The sequence below is a fragment of the Cervus canadensis genome, chromosome 18 (genome assembly GCF_019320065.1).
Source record: "Cervus canadensis isolate Bull #8, Minnesota chromosome 18, ASM1932006v1, whole genome shotgun sequence".
In the NCBI taxonomy this organism is placed as follows: Eukaryota; Metazoa; Chordata; class Mammalia; order Artiodactyla; family Cervidae; genus Cervus; species Cervus canadensis.
In genome coordinates this window covers 35,781,824-35,803,097 of record NC_057403.1, presented here as the reverse complement: position 1 = coordinate 35,803,097, position 21,274 = coordinate 35,781,824, and the positions used below count along the sequence as shown (strand labels likewise).

General features: G+C 38.4%; 1 protein-coding gene and 1 pseudogene across 5 annotated transcripts in view; both read left to right on the top strand.

Moving 5' to 3' along the window:
- NFAT5 (nuclear factor of activated T cells 5) overlaps nt 1–21,274 on the top strand; it is a 117,288-nt gene that overhangs the window by 36,369 nt on the left and 59,645 nt on the right. The window lies entirely within an intron of this gene.
- On the top strand, nt 4,038–6,042 carry LOC122421635 (annotated as a pseudogene).

The following is a 21,274-nucleotide window of genomic DNA, read 5'->3' as shown; positions in this document are numbered from 1 at the left end:
GACATACTACTTTGCTTTAATAGTTTTCAACTCTTGTTTTTCATTATTTACTATTATGATTTTTTTCTTCATGGGCTTCCCTAGTAGCTCAGCTGGTAAAGAATCCGCCTGCAATGCAGGAGGCCCTGGTTTGATTCCTGAGTAGGGAAGATCCCCTGGAGAAGGGATAGGCTACCCACTCCAATATTCATGGGTTTCCCTGGTGACTGAGACGGTGAAGGATCGCCTGCAATGTGGGAGACCTGGGTTCGATCCCTGGGTTGGGAAGGTCCCCTGGAGGAGGGCATGGCAATCTCTTGTTTTTCATTATTTTCTATTATGTTTTTTGTTTCTTCATAGTAGCAGTTGTCAAACTGTTTAACTGCAATTTCTCTGAAATTGCTGTGGCACATGATAATACAATTCTGAAAGAAATTATACTTTAAAAAAAGTTAGAAAGCAGACTCCTTATAGTAGTATAATTCCATAACAATGCCCTAGAAAACTGTTTTATTATATTCATTGCAACACTAATTTCAACTTTACTATCTAATTGTCCCATAACCCTGTATTAGCATGCAAGCATTCTTTTGGAAATTCAGATGTGACTTCACAGTTGTCAGATATGGTCGTGGTGTTTTAATTAAATCTCTTCTGTATGTTCTCTCTTGAATCTTCAAACTTTTCCTCGTTACTGGCTGTTTTCCTTATACTGTCAAGCATACATATTTCTTCTTCCACACAGTAAAATAACATAAACCCATTATTTGGCCCTGTCTCCTTAAGTATTCTTTATTATCTCCTTGCAAGGACTTTGTGAAATAGTAGTCTATATTTCTGCTTACACTGCATTTATTTCCTCACTTCAATTTGGTTGTCAACTCTTTTCCTCCTGGCTTCTATCCCCATCACTCCCTTAATACTTCCTTGGCAAAGGTATCAAGAAATATCTTTTGCCACATCAAATAAATACATTCTTTCCAGTTTTCCTTATTCGAACTAAATGAGGCATTTTCATTTTGGGGCATCTGCTTCCAAGACTGTTCTTTTTGACACTTTCTCCAAGCTATCCTCTGACTCTTTCTATATGTTTTTTCCTGGCTTTTTTTTTCCCCCTCACTCTGACCCTTCTGCCTCTTCATTCATTATATGGTTTATCAGCATTCTTATGTATTCCCACTGCTTCTGTTTTCTTGTTCATTCATCAAATAAATGCCTGTTTGTGCCAGGCACTGTGCTGTTGCTGAGAAGACAGTATGAATGAGATGGTCATGTCCACTGTCCTCATGACATATGTAGTTTAATAAGAAGTACACAGAGGTAAACTGGTAATTGTGAAACAGTGGGTGGTAAGTGTTCTGGTAGAGGAAATACAGAGAAAGGATGCCTAACTAAGACTAGAGTGGTTAGGAAACGCTTTTGGGGAAGAAATAACTGTTGAAAGGGGCTGCAGGAAAGTCAGTGTTTCAGGGAGAAACAACTATTGCAAAGAAATAAAATAAGGGAGTGCATGGCTAAAGTATTGAAAATCGTTGTATCTTGAGAGTGTGGAGGGAAAGAGAATGGAGAAGGGATAAGGGTGCATGGTCATAAATTAGACACTCATAAATACTCATTCAACAAGTATTGGTGCTATTATCTTATAATTATAGTGTCACATAATTATACATTTTAATAGCCTAGTTTTCACTCTTGCTGCTATGAACAATCACAACTAGGTTTTAGAAGATATCTGAGTCTGATAATTGCTTATTGCTATAGACTGGTCTTATGATAGGTTTGTGTTGCCTCTTTTACTATATCTGACTTGAAAGTCTATTTTATTGATTATTCAAGACCTTGGCCTACGATCTATTTATGGCTCCTCACCAGGGTCTTAGTTGCTATGCACAGGCCTTCTCTAGATGCAGTGAGTGGGGGCTATTCTCTAGTTGTGCTTGGGCTTCTCGTTGCAGTGGCTTCTCTTGTGGAGCATGGGCTCTGGGATGCTTGGACCTCCGTAGTTGTGGTGCATGAGCTTAGTTGCCCCATGGCATGTGGAATCTTCCCAGATCAGGGACTGAACCATGTCCCCTGCATTGGCAGGTGGATTCTTAACCACTGGACCACCAGGGAAGTTCAGATACTCAGTTTTTGGGGGGCATAGCCTACTGTGTCTTTATTTTCTTTTACATATTCCTTTGTGCATAGAACACAAAGGGTACATTTGTATGGGTCTTTATGTACAGAGTATTTTTGTAATTTTACAAGATTCTCATTTTTTTAAAACCTTGAAGGACTTAACCCAGTATTTTTTACATGTGGCACATTATAGTATTTATCAGATATTTAATTGAATAACCTAAAAAAGTTCTTTAAATCCCTGGTAGTTCAGCTGGTAAAGAATCCGCCTGCAATGCGGGAGACCTGGGTTTGATCCCTGGATTGGGAAGATCCCCTGGAGAAGGGAAAGGCTACCCACTCCAGTATTCTGGCCTGGAGAATTCCATGGACTGTATAGTCCATGGGGTTGCAAAGAGTCGGACATGACTGAGCAACTGTCACTTTCACTTCACTGTCACAAGTAAAACATGATGATATTAGTTCTAAGTTCTTTCTGAGTAAAGAACATACTAATATGGGTTAAAATTATAATGGCTTCTGTGTTTAGCCAAGATGAGGCTAAACACAGGGACCAGATTTACTTACTTCCCCTCTTTCCTGAAGCAGCTAAAAAGCCAGATAAATATATGAGACAATGGTTCTCTTCACATTTAACATCAGGCAGTGAAGGAAAGTGATCCTTGAAGAAACAAACAAACAAACAAACACAAGAAGAGCCCTGCAAGTGCTTTACTCCTTGGAGAAAGTTCCAGGCTTTGGTGTGAAAGGGGAAGTACAAATAGAGTCCAGTAGTCTCTGAGTTGAGGAGGTAGAACTAGGAGTCTGGGAAAGCCAAGATAGCTAGAGTTCTCAGGGACAGAATATTAGAAAGGAGGGAAATGGAGACAGAGAATTCTAGAGATCTGCAGAGGGTGTCCTTTGAATATTTAGCTAAGTGGTGATCATTACATGCAGGTGGAAAACCACCCACAGTTGAGGAAAGAACTGCCTAAAAGGATGAGAGGAAACAGTGCTCAGATCTCACTAAGGGCTGGATATGATGCCTGTTTGCAGCAGCAGGAGTAGAGTACTTTCTTTAAGTTTTATTTATTTATTTATGGCTGCACTGGATCTTCATTGCTGCATGAGGGTTTTTTCCTAGTCGGAGCAGGCAGGGGCTTCTCTCTAGTTGTGGTACACGGGCACTTCTCATTGCAGTGACTTCTCGTTGCAGAGTATGGGCTCTAGGCGTGTGAGCTGCATTAGTTGCAGCATGCAGGCTCAGTAGTTGCTGCTCAAGGGCTTAGTTGTCCCTCGGCGTTTGGAATCTTTCCTGATCAGGGATCGAACCTGTGTCTCCAGCGTCGGCAGGTAGATTCTTAACCACCAGACCAGCAGGGAATCCGTAGAATACCTTTTTTACACATGAACATTGTTAAGAAGGATCTTGCCATAGGTTCGTGGATTTATCTCTGGGCTTTCTATTCTGTTCCATTGATCTATATTTCTGTCTTTGTGCCAGTACCATACTGTCTTGATGACTGTGGCTTTGTAGTAGAGTCTGAAGTTAGGCAGGTTGATTCCTCCAGTTCCATTCTTCTTTCTCAAGATTACTTTGGCTATTCGAGGTTTTTTGTATTTCCATACAAATTGTGAAATTATTTATTCTAGTAATGCTGGAGAGGGTGTGGAGAAAAGGGAACCCTCTTACACTGTTGGTGGGAATGCAAACTAGTACAGCCACTATGGAAAACAGTGTGGAGATTTCTTAAAAAACTGGAACTAGAACTGCCATATGACCCAGCAATCCCACTCCTGGGCATACACACTGAGGAAACCAGAGCTGAAAGAGACATGTGCACCCCAATGTTCATCGCAGCACTGTTTATAATAGCCAGGACATGGAAGCAACCTAGATGCCCATCAGCAGATGAATGGATAAGGAAGCTGTGGTACATATACACCATGGACTATTACTCAGCCGTTAAAAAGAATTCATTTGAATCAGTGCTAATAAGATGGATGAAACTGGAGCCCATTATACAGAGTGAAGTAAGCCAGAAAGATAAAGATCAATACAGCAGGTCGCTGGATTCGGTTTTTAAAAAACGCGGCCGGTGAATTGGCGGCGGTGTGGGCAATTCGAACAGCACCCAGCCGGGGCACGCGGCCGGGTCGTCCCGGCCCTCCCAGCCTCTGACCCCGGACCCAGAAGATCTAGAAGGAGCCGCGGGGCCGCAGCCCTGCGCGCCCGCCATGGGCCCGCGCCGGAGCCGCAAGCCCGAAACACCAAGGAGGCGCCCCGCGAGCCCGGCTCCCGCCGCCCGCCGGCCGGCCCCGGCCTTAGGCACGTCCTCCCGTTCACCTGCTCACCGGAGATATGGAATCCTGAAGGAGATCTGAACTCTTCAGAAGACCACACACCTGCTGTTAAGAAAGACCCCCTTCTGCCGCCTGGCAAGAGAAATGTGTGTTCAATTCACTCGTGGTGTAGACTTAAATTGGCAAGCCCAGGCCCTGTTGGCCCTACAAGAGGCGGCAGAAGCGTTTCTAGTTCATCTCTTCGAGGATGCCTATCTCCTCTCCTTACATGCCGGCCGCGTCACGCTCTTCCCGAAGGATGTGCAGCTGGCCCGGAGGATCCGAGGCATTCAGGAAGGGCTTGGCTGAGCTCTTGCCACCCGCCCGAGTCTCTGGTTGATACCAGAGCCCCTGCCTGTAGCCAGGACCAGATCCACGGAGTACAAGGTGTTGCCTGGACTTGCTCTCTTGGAGCAGAGCATGCGAGTTGCTTTCGTAGTTAGTTTTTTTTTTAGAAGAAGACTGCATGGCTTTCCTCTGTAACAGAGGTAATATTTGAGAGAATCAACACATTCCAGAAATCCTGAGAATCATTTTCAGATGAAGAGACTCTAAGGTTGACTTCACTTTGCAAATTATTCATGTGACTGATGATTTGGAAGACATCAGATTTTCTAGGTTATGGGCAAAAAGGATATTTACTGATTATTTTAAATCTTCTTGTAACATTTAAATTTTTTACCATATATATATTTACTTTTATTTAAAACATGATGGAAAAAATAAGAGAAGACCAGTCAGTTGCATGGAAGAGCCTGGCGCATCCAGTGTACAAATCTCTGTCCTTCAGATTGACTTCATTATTAACAGCAGAAGCAAGTTCGTATGTGGATTATACCTGTCAACAGATGATACAGCTTTTCAAAAACTCAATTGGGATGAAAATAGAAAATTGTTAAGGTTTGATGTTCTGGCTCCTACTGGTAAATTCCTGCCAAAATCATTCAGAAATTCCAACTTGTAGAATTTATTTTATTCTTTATTTGCAAATCATAGAAGATGTATCATAATTTATACTTCAGAATTTTTCAATCCAGGATTTTAAAGAGCCTTTTCAATGTTTTTACAGGTATTTTTATAACTTCCTTGTGGAGAGATAATAGAAATAATTCTTAATGGAAAAAATTTGAAGAAGCAAAGTTACTGTTATACATAGATTATACTATGTTCTTTGTGTGTTAGCCTTAAATCCTTCATTTGGACACTTTGCCAACAGCCACAATTTAAACAAGATAATTGAGGAGTGTATCTTTGCCTCCAGTGGAGTCGAGTATGAGCCGATAAAATCCTTGCCCTTCTCTTGTAACTGAAAGCAGTTTAAGAGACTTCCAGAGAAATAGGAAGTGCCATCCAAAGACATTTAGATATTGTGTGTGATGAAAATGATTAGTGAGGGCGGATACTAATAATGATGCGTCAGCCAATTGAATTCAAACTAAAGGGAAGGACCAAGTTCTGTTGTTTGATAAATTTTAACCCTTTATAAAAAACCTTTTCCTGTTCGACATCAACTCATTTTTATGTAAACATTGGAATAAAGCTTATCTATGAATACATTAAAAAAGAAAAGATTATTACAGCATACTAACACATATATATGGAATTTAGAAAGATGGTAATGATAACCCTATATGCAAAACAGAAAAAGAGACGCAGATGTACAGAACAGACTTTTGGACTCTGTGGGAGAAGGCGAGGGTGGGATGTTTCGAGAGAACAGCATGTATATTATCTATAGTGAAACAGATCACCAGCCCAGGTGGGATGCATGAGACAAGTGCTCGGGCCTGGTGCACTGGGAAGACCCAGAGGAATCGGGTGGAGAGGGAGGTGGGAGGGGGGATCGGGATGGGGAATACATGTAACTCCATGGCTGATTCATGTCAATGTATGACAAAACCCACTGCAATGTTGTGAAGTAATTAGCCTCCAACTAATAAAAATAATAGGAAAAAAAAAAAAAGGATCTTGCCTCGGTAGTAATACTGGACCAAACATACTCTGATCACGGCTAACAAAGCTTTAAGAGCAAGAACTAAAAGGATCAAACTGTTCCCTAGTAACTTAACTATAACCCAAAGTAAAGCTCAAGAATATTTATAGGAATATGAAAATATAAGGACACAAAGTGAAATTCTCAATGTTTGGCATCAAGTCAAAAATCATTACCATGGTTCTAAAAGTTTTATTTTTATCAAAAACCACCAGTCATGGAAAGAGGCAGAAAATTATAAAATGTAACAAGAAATATCAATAAATTGAAACTGATTTTAAAATACCTTGTGACTTTTTTAGCCTGTGCCCATTGGCATTACCAGATTATCAGCCTCCCCAATACCTAGTCTGGTATATATGAGGCAAAAAGAAAATTCGTGGCTGGCCTACTTTCTTTTTATCTCATCTTTCAATCTTCTTAGTTTTGTTTCTTTTTCCTTTTAAATGTATGTAGTGTTCAAGGTTTTTAGCTGAACTTTTTGGAAGGAATAGTGAAAAGTGTGTCTATTCCATCTTTCTGAAAATGAATGCCTCCAAGACATTTCTTTCTGGATTATAAACAAACGTTCTTTGATGAATCAATTGAATATCAACGTGAAAAACAATGAACTTTGAGTTCAATAATATAATAAAACCAATTCCAGATGGATCATAGGCATAAATATGGAAGATAAAGCACAAAGACTTCCAGAGGAAAACAGAATATCTTCATGTTCTTGGGGTATGCAAATATTTCTTAAACAGTATGTAAAAGTCACTAATCATAAATGAAAAGATTCATATACTGAACTTGATTAAAATTAAGAACTCTTGTTTATTAAAGGTAACTTTATGGAGGTGGAAAGGCAAACCATATTACAGTATGTACATTTAACATAGGATTTGCATCTAGAATATATAGTGAACTCCTACAAATTAATATTTTTAAAAAACAGCAACCAAATATAAAAATGGGTTAAAGATTTGACGAACCATACCTTCTGACTCAGCGATTTCAACCTATGTATATCCAATGGAAGTATATATATGCACATATAAGAATGTTTATGGCATTATTTTTGTAAAAGGTAAAAACTATAAACATTAATTATTTAACAGCAGAATGGATTTAATTATTAACTATTCCATGCAGTTTACCTCACTGGACTGTAAATGTTTGAAAACAGATACAGGTCACTTTAGTGTCTACACTTACATACACAAAACAAATTAGTGGTGATAAAATTATGTTTTTCTTCTTTTAGAAAATAATCTCCTGAGGTACCTTGTAATCCAAAGTCCATTCAATTAGAAATAACATTGAAGTTAAGAACTCTATTTTATTTATTTTATTATTGTGCCTAGCACATAATGGACAGTAAAATAATGTGCTTTAAGAATGAATGAGCAGATTATCATTTATTAACTGTCTTTTCAAGTTCAAAACCAAATATGCATAAAATAATGCTCTATTTATTTCATTTTCATTGGTTATTATATACATTGATAAGTACATGGTTATTTTAGTTTATTAAATATATGACTATTTAAAATGGTTGACTGTTAAGCAATGAAACAGATTTCTATTTAGTGTTGGTTTAGAAACAGTAAGCTAAATTGCAAGTGTGTATACATATTCTATGTACTGTGTTTAGTCACTCAGTCCTGTCTGACTCTTGGTTGAGATGCTTCTACTGCTTATATTCCAGAAATGAACTTATTTTGCTTCCCTGGTAGCTCAGTTGGTGAAGAATCTGCCTGCAGTATAGGAGACCCTGGTTCAGTTCCTGGGTTGGGAAGACCCCCTGGAGAAGGAATAGGCTACCCACTCCAGTATTCTGGTCTGGAGAATTCCATGGACTGTATAGTCCATGGGGTCACAAAGAGTTGGACACAACTGAGCGACTTTCACACACAGTTACATGTGAGTTTAGTGAGGACAGAAAATTACGGGACACTGGAGCCTCCTCTTTTTAGCAAGCAAACCATCACCAAAATTTAAACTTGAGTGAAAGGTTCGTGACACAGATTGTCTCATTTATAACTGGTGTATCTCCAGGAACCAAGAGAGTGCTTGGCTTACATTAGGCATTCAGTAGATATTTGTTGAGTGAATGAGTAAATGAATGTGAATATTTATTCAACTGTGCTTCATTCTATAGCAGGTACAATGTTGTCACCGCTGATATGTCATTTATTACTTCTTTTATATATTAGCAATGTTTTTGAAATAATATGAAAATTAGAAATTTTCATGAAGTTTATTTCATAACTAAAAATTATTAATTACCCAGTAACTTTCTTTAGTATTTTGATAACCTCATCAGCAAACATTGAACTCCCTTTGTGAGTATAGTACCACTAAACTTTAGTCATTCAAAGAAGACATACCATAGTTTCTGCCCTTGAAGAGTTTTCACCTAGTTGGTGAGAGAGAAAATAGACATAAGGATGATACATAACAATATGAGGGTGTCAGTTACAGTACACATGGGAAATTAATGTTATGTTCAATGAAAAGTTTGGTACTAAATTTATGTACATTATTCAACTTTTAAAAAATATGTATAGAAAAATAGGGAAAGAAAACATTAATATACTATGTTTTGGATGGTGAGATCATGGGCAAATTTACTTTTCTTTCATACACATCTGTATTTTCAAAAGCAAGCAATAACTTTAAATTAACCATTTTCTGCCCCAGTTCTAGCACAAGATTTGTATTAAAGCGAAAAATGAAGCAGTCATATACCCAGTGTCATCAATTGTAGATTCCTCTCCTGTTTATACATTCACTAGGTAGTCAGCCTCATCATTTAAAACTAAATTTGCTGACTTTCCAGTTTTACTCTTACTCCTAAACTCTCTATCATGGGACATTGTACCACCTTACATTATTTTTTGTGCCAGAGTTTCTATGTGCTGCCTGAAACTATTTCTGACTCTCCCTCTCCAGTCATCCAATTCAGTTAGTTCATCAGTTTCCTGAAAATGTTTAAATTTGTGTTCTATTTGCCATTCTCACTGCCTTGGTTCAGGACCTCATTATTTCTTACTTAGAGGATTGTAAAAAACTTAACTCTTCGCCACCTCTAGGATGTAGTCTATTTTGCATATACTTGGGCAGGTGACCATCCTCAAATATAAATCTGAGTTTATCATGTCTTTTCTTGAAACACTCAAAAGCTCCCTGTATGCTGAGGGATAAAATCTTTATTGCTTAGAATGATTATACAGGGCCTTTCATGATCTTACCCCTGCATGTCTTCAGTAGACTCATCTCTTGCTACTTCTCCATGTAACTCCTGTATTCTAATTTAACTGAATAACTTGAAAAACTGAAAAAAAAAAAAACCTGAAACAAGCAAAATGTAAACACTCTCCTTGTTCAGATTTTCTTTTACAGTTTCTTCTCCTCTTTCATAAATATGTTTGTCAAATACCCAATTCAGTGTTCAAGGTTGACCTCAGGTGTCACATACGCCATGCACCCTTCTCTGACCTTTACAGACAGTGTTTAGGATTCCCTCTTCTCCAGTTGCATAACAGTCCATATTTCTATTAAAGCCCATATTGCGGGATTTCCCTGGTGGCCCAGTGGCAAAGACTCCATGCTCTCAGTTCAGGAGTCCTGGGTTCGATCCTTGGTCAGGGAACTAGTTCCCACGTGCCGCAGTTAAGACCTGGCAGAGCCAAATAAATAAATAAATGTTTAAAAAAAAAAAGCACATATTGCATTTTTTATTGAAGTATAATTGATTTACAGTGTTGTGCCAACCCGTGCTGTGTAGCAGTGACTCAGTCATACACATATATACATTATTTTGTATATTCTTTTCCATTATGGTTTATTACAGGATACTGAATATAGTAAGGAATGGCAATCCTCTCCAGTATTCTTGCTTGGAGAATTCCATAGACAGAGAAACCTTTAGGGCTACAGTTCATGGGGTGGCAAAGAGTTGGACACGACTGAGCAACCAACACTAACACTTAATGAATATAGTTTGCTTTAGGGCCTTATTGTTTAGCCATTCTGAATGTAATAATTTTGCATCAACCAACCCCAAACTCCCAGTCCCTTCCTCTCCCTATCCCCAACTTGGCAAACACAAATCTGTTCTCTATAAGTCCGTTTCTGTTTTATAGATAGTTTCATTTGTTGCATGTTTTGGATGCCACGTATAAGTGATACTGTATGGTATTTGACTTTCTCATTTTGACTTCACTTAGTATGATATCTAGTTGCATTCATGTTGCTGCAAATGGCATTATTCCATTCTTTTTTTATGACTCAATAATATTCCATTGTATGTATGGACTACATCTTTTTTTATCCACTTGTTGATGAACATTTAGTTTGTTTCCCTGTTTTGACTATTGTGAATAGTGCTGCTCTGAAGATAGGAATGCATCTGTAGATTTGCTAGATCATATGGTAATTCTGATTTTAGTTTTCTGAGACACCTCCATACTGTTTTCCATAGCCACTATACCAACTTACATTCCCACCAACAGTGTCAGAGGGTTCCCTTTTCTACACACTTTCTCCAGCATTTGTTATTTGTAGACTTTTTAATGATGGCCATTATGACCAGTGTGAGGCTGTACCTCATTGTAGTTTTGATTTACACTTATGTAATAATTAGTGACGTTGAGCATCTTTTCATGTGCCTATTGCCATCTGTACGTCTTCTTTGGAGAAATGTCTGTTAAAGTCTTCTGCCCATTTTTCAGTTGGGTTGTTTGTTTTTTGTTGTTAAGTTGTATGAGCTGTTTATATATTTTGGAGGGTAAGCCCTTGACTGTCACATCATTTGCAAATATTTTCTCCCATTTGTAGCATATTGCATTATTTTAAACTTGACTAACTTTATTTTCTTTCAACTGTGAATTTCTTAAGAGTGATTCCTCTTATGTTGTGTCCTTAGTCCAGTACAGGAGCTAAATATATGATGAATGCATGTTTAATTGTTCTGTCAGGTTGAGGGTTAGTGTGAAGGGTGTTAGTGAAGATGAGATGGCATAGCTAAAAATACTGAGTTGATGAGTGTGAAATATAAGGTGTCAAACAACTTCTTTGGTCTTTCCTGGACTTTTCACAGTTCTGATACTTTAGAAGATTACAGGTCACTTATTTGTGGAATGTTCCTGATGATTGCATTCAAATTATGCATCTTTGGTATAGATACCACAGAAATAATGATGTGTTCTTTCTGCATCCTAGGGTGGCATACAGTTTTGATTTGTATCATTACCGATGATACTCACTTTGATCACTTGATTAAGATGGTATCTGTCAGACTTCTCTAAAGTTACCCTATTTCTCCTTTGTAATCAGTAAATATTTTGTGACATTGTACTTTGAAACTGTGTAAATATCTCATTCCTCATCATACTTCCGGTTTATTCATTACTATTTTATGTCAGTATGAGCTTTTATGTTTTCATTCGATTTTAATCTGTCACTGTTATTACTCTCTTTTTTGGTCATGCTGTACGGCTTGCAGGATTGGTTTCCCAACCAGGAACTGAACCCAGGACATGGCAGTGAAAGACTGAGTACTAACCGTTGGACTGCCAAGGAGCTTCCATTGCTTGTTTTCATGCTTATGTTGGTTAGTGAGAGCCTGGTCAAGATAGTTTCTGTATCCTTTTGACATGTCTCCTTAATTCTTTGAGTACTTCCTTACTTTAGCAAAACAATATATATATCAGGCTAATCTTGTACTTTTCGTATCCAAGTCCTGATAACAGCTATTTCTCAAAGAAGCCCTAACTACTTTCAGTAGAAAAGAGAATTTAGAAACCAGGATCTGGATACTAGGTATGCTTATTTTCCATGAGTATGCTTTTGGGGTACTTTTGGGGTCATAGAATCTTTCGGAAGACAGAGCTAGGGAATATAGGTATGCTTATAGACCCTGATGCTGGGAAAGATGGAAGGTGGGAGGAGAAGGGGATGACAGAAGATGAGATGGTTGGATGGCATCACCGACTCAATGGACAGGAGTTTGAGTAAACTCCAGAAGTTGGTGATGGACAGGTAGGCCTGATGTGCTGTAGTCCCTGGGGTCACAAAGAGTCGGACACGACTGAGCAACTAAACTGAACTGAACTATATATATATATTTGTCATTGGTCATCCACCAATCTCAGTCTCCCAACTCAGGAAGTTACAGACACTGGTGGTTTAGTTGCTAAGTCACGTCCAACTCTTGCGATCCCATGAACTGTAGCCTGCCAGGCTCCTCTGTCCATGGGATTCTCCAGGTGAGAATACTGGAGTGGGTTGCTATTTCCTTCTCAAAAGGATCTTCCCGACCCAGAAATCGATGCAGAAAGATTTTTGATCGACTGAGCTGTGAGGCAAGTCCTTATATACCTGTATACATTTATATTTTTATTTTTCTTTCTCTTAGGAGTTCATGCTGATACCTCCAGTTGCAGTTTAGTACTATACGGTTCCTTCTTGTTTTTCTCCCTGTGTTTGTAACTCCTTTGTTCAACACTGCAAAACTTTATTCCCTTTAATTTTAATATATTTCCTTATTTGAGCAATCTCCCTCTGTGTAATTGAGCTTCTTTTGCCTTTGCTTCCCCCTTTCCTACACATTGATACCTAATTATCCAACGTGGACATACATAACTTGCCTCTAGACTGTGACTGCTTTCCTCCTTCATCCTATGTATGCTGTGACACCCAGAGCTGCCCTCTTGCTTATCTGTTGACACCCTCCTCACCCTCCTTGGGTTCTGACTCCCCATTTTGGGCAGCCCTGCTAGGCAGATAGCCTTCACTTTACTAAGATTTTGATATTCTACTTAAAAGATGCCCTATGCTCCTGCTCCCTCAACCTCATGAATATCTTGTTTACCCCACTGGGACTCCAACATCTTATGCTGGGCTGCCCATCCATGGGAATGTCCTCTTCATCCTGCTCAGGCTTGAAGGCCTCACATGAATGCCCTTCACACCCTGCTTAAATTTCTAATTCCCATGCTGGTCTTCCACACTCCCCTCATGGGCACACTCTACTTCCTGCTTAATCTTTGATACCCAGCCCAGGCAGCCCTATTATATGGACATCCTTCTTACTGTTTGGGTTCTTACAGCCAGAGCTGGCTGCCCTTGCATGAATACCCTTTGTACCCTGCTCAAGCTTTGTTCCCTGTGTTGGCTATCCTCTGTCACCTCACTGGCTTCAGCTGTGATATCCTGTGCCATCCCCTTAAAGGTGCATTTCTCACCATGCTCTGACTCCGACACCCATGCTAGACTCTCTGCCTTCCCTCCTCTACATACCGTCCTCATTCTGTTTGGGCTACCCATCCCAGGAGACTTTGACTTTGCTTGGACTCTAACCCAGTAGGTTGTCCTTCTGTGTGTCAGGCGCAATCTCCTCTTCTCATCCTGCTTTCTTGGGTGTCATCCCACCCTTCCACTCTTTCCCACCTTTCCCTACCCCCACCCCTAGATAAGTTATTCATTATGCTTGGGTTCTGACACCACATACTAGGCTGTAGATATTTTATTTACGTTGCTTGGACTCTGCACCAGGTACTCTTCACCCTCCCTCCCTCTCCCCGTTAATGCTTTCCTCACCCTGTTTGGGCTCCGAAACCATTGCTGGTCCTCCACCTCCCCCACCCGCACCACGAGTTCCCTCCTCATTCTTTACTTCTGACACTCAGCCCAAGTCCTCCTTACCCTTCTTCAGCTCTGAACTCTACAGTTCTTTAAAGCTGTATTGAAAAAATATTCTTATAAGATGTTTGGAACTTATAAATCAATAAAGGTTTTTTACTCAGTCATACTCAGGCCATAGGTAGGACTTTGAAAGTGTTTATTCTAGAACAGACTTAAATAGCTTCTTCTGAAAATAATATAAATAAAGAAAGAATAATATATAACAAAAATGGTTAAATAGAATACTCCATTCTGTATCTCATAAGTGTTACTAAGTTATGTAGAAAATAATTGTGAAATTTTAAAGTGAAAAATAATACCTATTAGAAAAAATAGATCTCAAGTTATTCTTCTTATTTCCCAAATTGTTGCGGTCTGTGCTGCTGCATATTGTTTAAAATTATTGTAGACCACTAGCTTGAGGAAAACAGTAATAAAATATATTCAAAAAGAGGTGATACAATTAAATAAGTAACAGCAAACTAATAAATGGATTTAAATTTAAATGAGAAAAATTTATTAAAACAGAGATCACATACAAGTTATTCTTGGACTTAATAATCTTTTAGAAACCAAATATCCAGTAGACCTGCAGCCAGTACATTTTCCAGTGGAGAAGCCAAGTATGATGACTGTCAAGCCCCAAGTGTTTTTAACAGAGTGAATGCTGTCTCTCTTCAATGCAGAAGTATGTTGGCACAGTGGAGGTGCCAGGCATTTTGTTTTAGAATGTCTGATGTGAAACCATAGCCTTGGGATTCACCAGCTTATTGAGGTAGTTAATAAAGACATGGAAGAGTAAGGCAATTAGTTTGCCAAACCATTTACAAGAACTCTTTGTAAGTCTTTTTTTAACTCTTCTTGATGCTAAAGTAGCTTTGTATATAGAGTTAAAAAACAAAGTGAAATCCCATTTTAGAAACAAGATACAAACTTTTATAAATACATTTCCAGTATTATTAGAGTGTTTGCATCTAGTATCAGGGAGCACTCATTATTTGAATAGCTAATATCTGTGCTGAGCATTAATTTACTTTTCATTAATTTTTAAAAGCATTTCCAACACAAAGTATTTTTTTTTTTTACCACAAATACTTCCATTTAGCTGATTGCTTGACAGTGGAATAGAAACATTCATTCGTTTACTCCACCACTACCACCTTTTATATTGTTCATCTCTGTATGAAGATAAGTCTCTGGTATTAGTTCTGTACAACTATGATTTGTTTGGTTACCTGAAAGTTAATAAGTGTCTTCAGAAAAGTTCAAGAGTAGGTGGACTCTGAAAATTCTGATCTTTACTTTCTGACTCTGAAGCAGCTGAATATTGAATGCTAGCTATCAGGTCAACAAAGGCAAAATGGCGATGTTGTTGTTTAGTCCCTAAGTCATGTTCGACTCTGTGACCCCATGAACTGTAGCGCGCCAGTTTCCTCTATTCATGGGATTTACCAAGCAAGAATACTACAGTGAGTTGCCATTTTCTTCTCCAGGAGCTCTTCCCAACCCAGGGATTGAACCCTTGTTTCCTGCATTGGCAGGCGGATTCTTAACCACTGAGCCACCAGGGAAGCCCCAAGAATAATTTACAGAGTTCTTTTTAACAGATCATCTTAGTTAAGCCTTATAGCAACTCTGAAGGCTATGCACTGTCCATGCATAGCTTTAATTTTTATTATATTTATCGAATAGATTATATATTTTAGTAAAAAGAACATTCTTGAACCTGCTATCCAGACCAACTTATTTCTGCTACTCCTTTGTCCTATATCCTTGTCTCCCCATCAAAGGAAATTGCTGTCCTAAACTTTGTCATTCCCTTCTTTTGTTGTTTTATCACATGTATTTTTCTTTTCCTTTTTTTTTTTTTTAACTGTTAAACAAGTTTCACATTCTGTATTGGTAAAACTGACCTCACATAATTATTTTGAAATTAAGTGAATATGTATATAAAAGACCTTTGAACAGTGTCTGTGCCAACAGCCAAGTGCTCAATAAATGGTAGCTGTAATTGCAATTGCAATAATTGCATTATTTTGCAAAGGGAAAAAACTAGAAAAGCATGTCTTTTCTCAGCTGTTTCATTTGTTTTTGTCTCCCTGGACTCTTCTGTGGGAAAGTGAAAAGTATAAGGGTTTGAAGTCTTTCATCTTTTTGAAACTGGACAACATGTAAAATAGTACAATGGGATTTGGTTGATCAGCAGTTAGGAAACAGAGTTTCTGATTGAGAAGAATAAAAAAATTGCTTCACTATTAAGTTACCAGTTTTTTCTTCTCTTTCACCGCCTTGTGCCCTCAGGATAGGATTTCTGTCTCCTTGAGTTTGATGCAGTGTGATGAGACTCCCCGTGTAGCCGGTGTTGCAGAGTTAAAGACCAAATTGCCCAGAAACAACTAGTGATATAAAAGAATCAATTAGAATTTCTTGAATGACTGACTGAACACACACACCAACCAGTCAGCCAAGTTTTACATTGTTTGCCTTCCCACCAAACATTGGGAAGCATTAGTTTGCTTTTAATATCCGAAAATGGTTTCATTCCTCTAATCGCTGTAGGCTCTGCACTGTTGCACTAATGTAAAACAAATTCTTGACCTTCTGAGCTTGTTCCCTTTTCTGCCTAATTTCTTTTTTTCGTACACTTATGTTAATAATTTATGGTAACTATTGTATTGTACTTGATCTAAGTCTGTTACATGGATACTTAATCCCACTTATATTGGAATTTTGGTCAACTAAAATTCATAATAAACCATTAAATGAGTTGATTAACATTATTATTGCACAAATTATTAGCACATTAATGGAAAAAATATGATCACCCCAATTCTGACAGACCAAGGAAAGAATTCTTTAAAAAACAAAAGTAAAATCATTTTTAGATTTTGAAAAAAAGAATGAGAAAGAGAGTAAATGCATTTGAGTACACTGCACAAGAGCAGTTTTTTACCAGCTGTTACATTGATCTGTATCAAAGTTCACTTTATTCTTTTGGGCAGATATTCCAGCTTTTCATTATCTGTGATGAATTATGACATATGATGTATTCCTCTTAGGCCTGTGTCATTTGCAAATTCCTTATCTTTTTTCAAGTTGTTGATGTAACAACTAACTGCATTTCTCAAGGTGGGGAACCCATACATTTTTGAGTGCTATTGCTTAGAGGCATCTGTTTTATGAAGTCTACATTAACTCATTTTATTCATAAGAACTTTTAAAGATTTTCATCAGGTTATTTTATTGAAAGTAGGATACCTATGGCTGTCAAATTTTCCTGATCTAATAGAAGAGCCTTAAAATGCAATTAAATTAGTTTGCAGGTTAGCCTTCACAGTTTCACTTTTTACAAACAGAAACTATGTGAAGAGGTATTTTGTCTGTGAAGTTTATTAGGAACATTGAGAGACCTAGCTCACTCTTGTGCAATTCTCAGTTATCTTTATTCTATTCCTGTTTCTCTCTTTTTTAAAAATAGCTTTTACCCATGTATAATTTGCATATCATAAGATTCACCCATTTAAAGTGTACAGAATCAGTAGTGGTTGGTATATTTTATAGAATTGTATAGCCATTACCATAATCTAATTTTGGAATTCTTACTACCCCAAAAAGAAACCTTGTAACCATTTTTTCTCTCTAAAAGAAAAATCTTGAAAATTCTTTTAAAATCTAGTAGGTTCTTTAAAAAATATATAGTACAGATTATACTTTTGTTTTCTAAGGAAGTCTTTTCTCGGCAAACTGCTTTTCCATCATAGGTTTCCCATTCTCTTTCTTCATATCCTATGCTTATAAATCTAGAATTTCATTCCTCCCATATTTATTTAGCTGATTTAACAGATAATGCAAGGAAAACAGATATGGCTGCTTAACATGAGGCAGGACTGTTTGTTGTTTTCATGTATTTAAAGGGCCTGTGCTCTTCTTCGGGCTTCCCTGGTGACTCAGACAGTATAGAATCTGCCTGCAATGTGGGAGACCTGGGTTCGATCCCTGGGTTGGGAAGAGCCTCTGGAAGAGGGCATGGCAACCCACTCCAGTATTCTTGCCTGGAGAATCCCCATGGACAGAGGAACCAGGTTGGCCTGAGTCCATAGGGTTGCAAAGAGTAGGACACAACTGAAGCAACTTAGCACACACACAGGCCTGAGAGTAAGACCAGTGTGTGTGGTCAGGTTGTATAGTTTTATCTTGGAGGGAATCTCTTTGAGGTAATAGGCTAAAATAAAAGTTTCATTGAGGATTTAAGTTGCTTAAAGTCAGAGCCTGTGATGGTAAGGACTGTTATTAACTGCTGTTTTCCTTGGAAAGATAGGATAAAACTTCTGAATTCTCTAATTTTCAAACACTTGAGTCAGTTAATCAGAAAATACCTTTGGTGAAGGAATGAATCCATGCGTCCTACACCTTCTACTTGACTTATTTGATTTGGAGGGTAGGCTGTGGGGAAGACTGAGATATAAGAAGTTCTATATTTAGTTACTTTCCAGTATATTTTTACTAGCACTGCTTTTATACTTCTAATTTAGACTCAACTTTGTATTTCTCTTTGGGAAAGTGAAATGTGGTTAGTGACTGGGCTGTTTCTAAGGTTTGTTGTTTTTTTTTTTCCCTTGACATAAATGCATTTTGGCAGATCCTTTCTCTTTAAGCGAATTTTGTTTTCATATTTCTTTCTGTTTATCTCCTCCCCCCAAAAAAGGTCTTGAGTATGCTTTTCTTTTATATATAAGAAGCGCTTGTTTTCAGCATGGATTGAGAAAAATAATTGTATTAAAATCAATATTTGATGATGTGGCATTTCTGTTTTAATTAGTTTCTCCCTACTCTTTCCCTTTATATTCTTTGAAAGATGGAAATAATTTGCTTAAGCCTTCTCAGTTCAGTTCAGTTCAATCGCTCAGTTGTGTCCGATTCTTTGCGACCCCATAGACTGCAGCATGCCAGGCCTACCTGTCCATCACCAACTCCTGGAATTTACTCAAACTCATGTCCATTGAGTTGGTGATGCCATCCAAGCATCTCATCCTCTGTCGTTCCTTTCTCCTCCCACCTTCAGTCTTTCCCAGTATCAGGGTCTTTTCAAATGAGTCAGTTCTTCTCATCAGGTGGCCAAAGTATTGGAGTTTCAGCTTCAGCATCAGTCCTTCCAATGAATATTCAGTACTGATTTCCTTTAGGATTGACTGATCGGATCTCCTTGCAGTCCAAGGGACTCTTAAGAGTCTTCTCCAACACCACAGTTCAAAAGCATCAATTCTTCAGAGCTTAGCTTTTTTTATAGTCCAACTCTCACATCCATACATGACTACTGGAAAAATCAAACTTTGACTAGATGGACTTTTGTTGGCAAAGAAATGCCTCTGCTTTTTAATATGCTGTCTAGGTTGGTCATAACTTTTCTTCCAAGGGGCAAGCATCTTTTAATTTCATGGCTGCAGTCACCATCTGCAGTGATTTTGGAGCCCAAAAAAATAAAGTCTCTCACTGTTTCCAATGCTCCCCATCTATTAGCTATGAAGTGACGGGACCAGATGCCATGATGTTAGTTTTCTGAATGTTCAGTTTTAAGCCAACTTTTTCACTCTCCTCTTTCACTTTCATAAAGAGGCTCCTTAGTTCTTCTTCGCTTTCTGCCATAAGGGTGGTGTCATCTACATATCTGAGGTTTTTGATATTTCTCCTGGCAATCTTGATTCCAGCTTGTGCTTCATCCAGCCCAGCATTTCTCATGACGTACTCTACATATAAGTTAAATAAGCAGGGTGACAATATACAGCCTTGACGTACTCCTTTTCCTATTTGGAACCAGTCTGTTGTTCCATGTCCCAGTTCTAACTGTTGGCTTCCTGACCTGCATACAGGTTTCTCAAGAGGCAGGTCAGGTGGTCTGGTATTCCCACCTCTTTCAGAATTTTCCACAGTTTATTGTGATCCACACAGTCAGAGGCTTTGGCATAGTCAGTAAACCAGAAGTAGATGTTTTTCTGGAACTCTGTCGCTTTTTCAATGATCCAGCAGATTTTGGCAATTTGATCTCTGGTTCCTCTGCCTTTTTTAAAACCAGCTTGAACATCTGGAAGTTCATGGTTCACGTATTGCTGAAGCCTGACTTGGAGAATTTTGAGAATTACTTTACTAGTGTGTGAGATGAGTGCAATTGTGCGGTAGTTTGAGCATTCTTTGGCTTTGCCTTTCTCTGTGATTGGAATGAAAACTGACCTTTTCCAGTCCTGTGGCCACTACTGAGTTTTCCTAATTTGCTGGCATATTGAATGCAGCAGTTTCACAGCATCATCTTTTAGGATTTGAAATATAGCTCAACTGGAATTCCATCACCTCCACTAGCTTTGTTCATAGTTATGCTTTCTAAGGCCCACTTGACTTCGCATTCCAGGATGTATGGCTCTAGGTGAGTGATCACACCATCATGATTATCTAGGTCATGAAGATCTTTTTTGTATAGTTCTTCTGTGTATTCTTGCCACCTCCTCTTAATCTCTTCTGCTTCTGTTAGGTCCATACCATTTCTGTCCTTTATTGTGCCCATCTTTGCATGGAATGTTCCCTTGGTATCTCTGATTTTCTTGAAGAGATCGCTAGTCTTTCCCATCCTATTGTTTTCCTCTTTCTTTGCATTGATCACTGAGGAAGGCTTTCTTGTCTCTCCTTGCTGTTCTTTGGAACTCTGCACTCAAACGGGTATATCTTTTCTTTGCTCCTTTGCTGTTTACTTCTCTTCTTTTCACAGCTGTTTGTAAGGCCTCCTCAGACAACCATTTTGCCTTTTTGCACTTCTTTTTCTTGGGGATAGTCTTGATCATTGCCTCCTGTTCAGTGTCACAAACCTACGTCCATAGTTCTTTAGGCACTCTGTCTGTCAGATCTAATCCCTTGAATCTATTTGTCACTTCCACTGTATAATCAATCATAAGGGATTTGATTTAGGTCATACCTGAATGGTCTAGGGGTTTTCCCTATTTTCTTCAATTTAAGTCTAAATTTGGCAATAAGGAGTTCATGAGCCACAGTCAGCTCCCGGTCTTGTTTTTGTTGTCTCTATAGAGCTTCTCCATCTTTGGCTGCAAAGAATATAATCAGTCTGATTTTGATATTGACCGTCTGGTGATGTCCATGTGTAGAGTCTTCTCTTGTGTTGTTGGAAGAGGGTGTTTGCTGTGACCA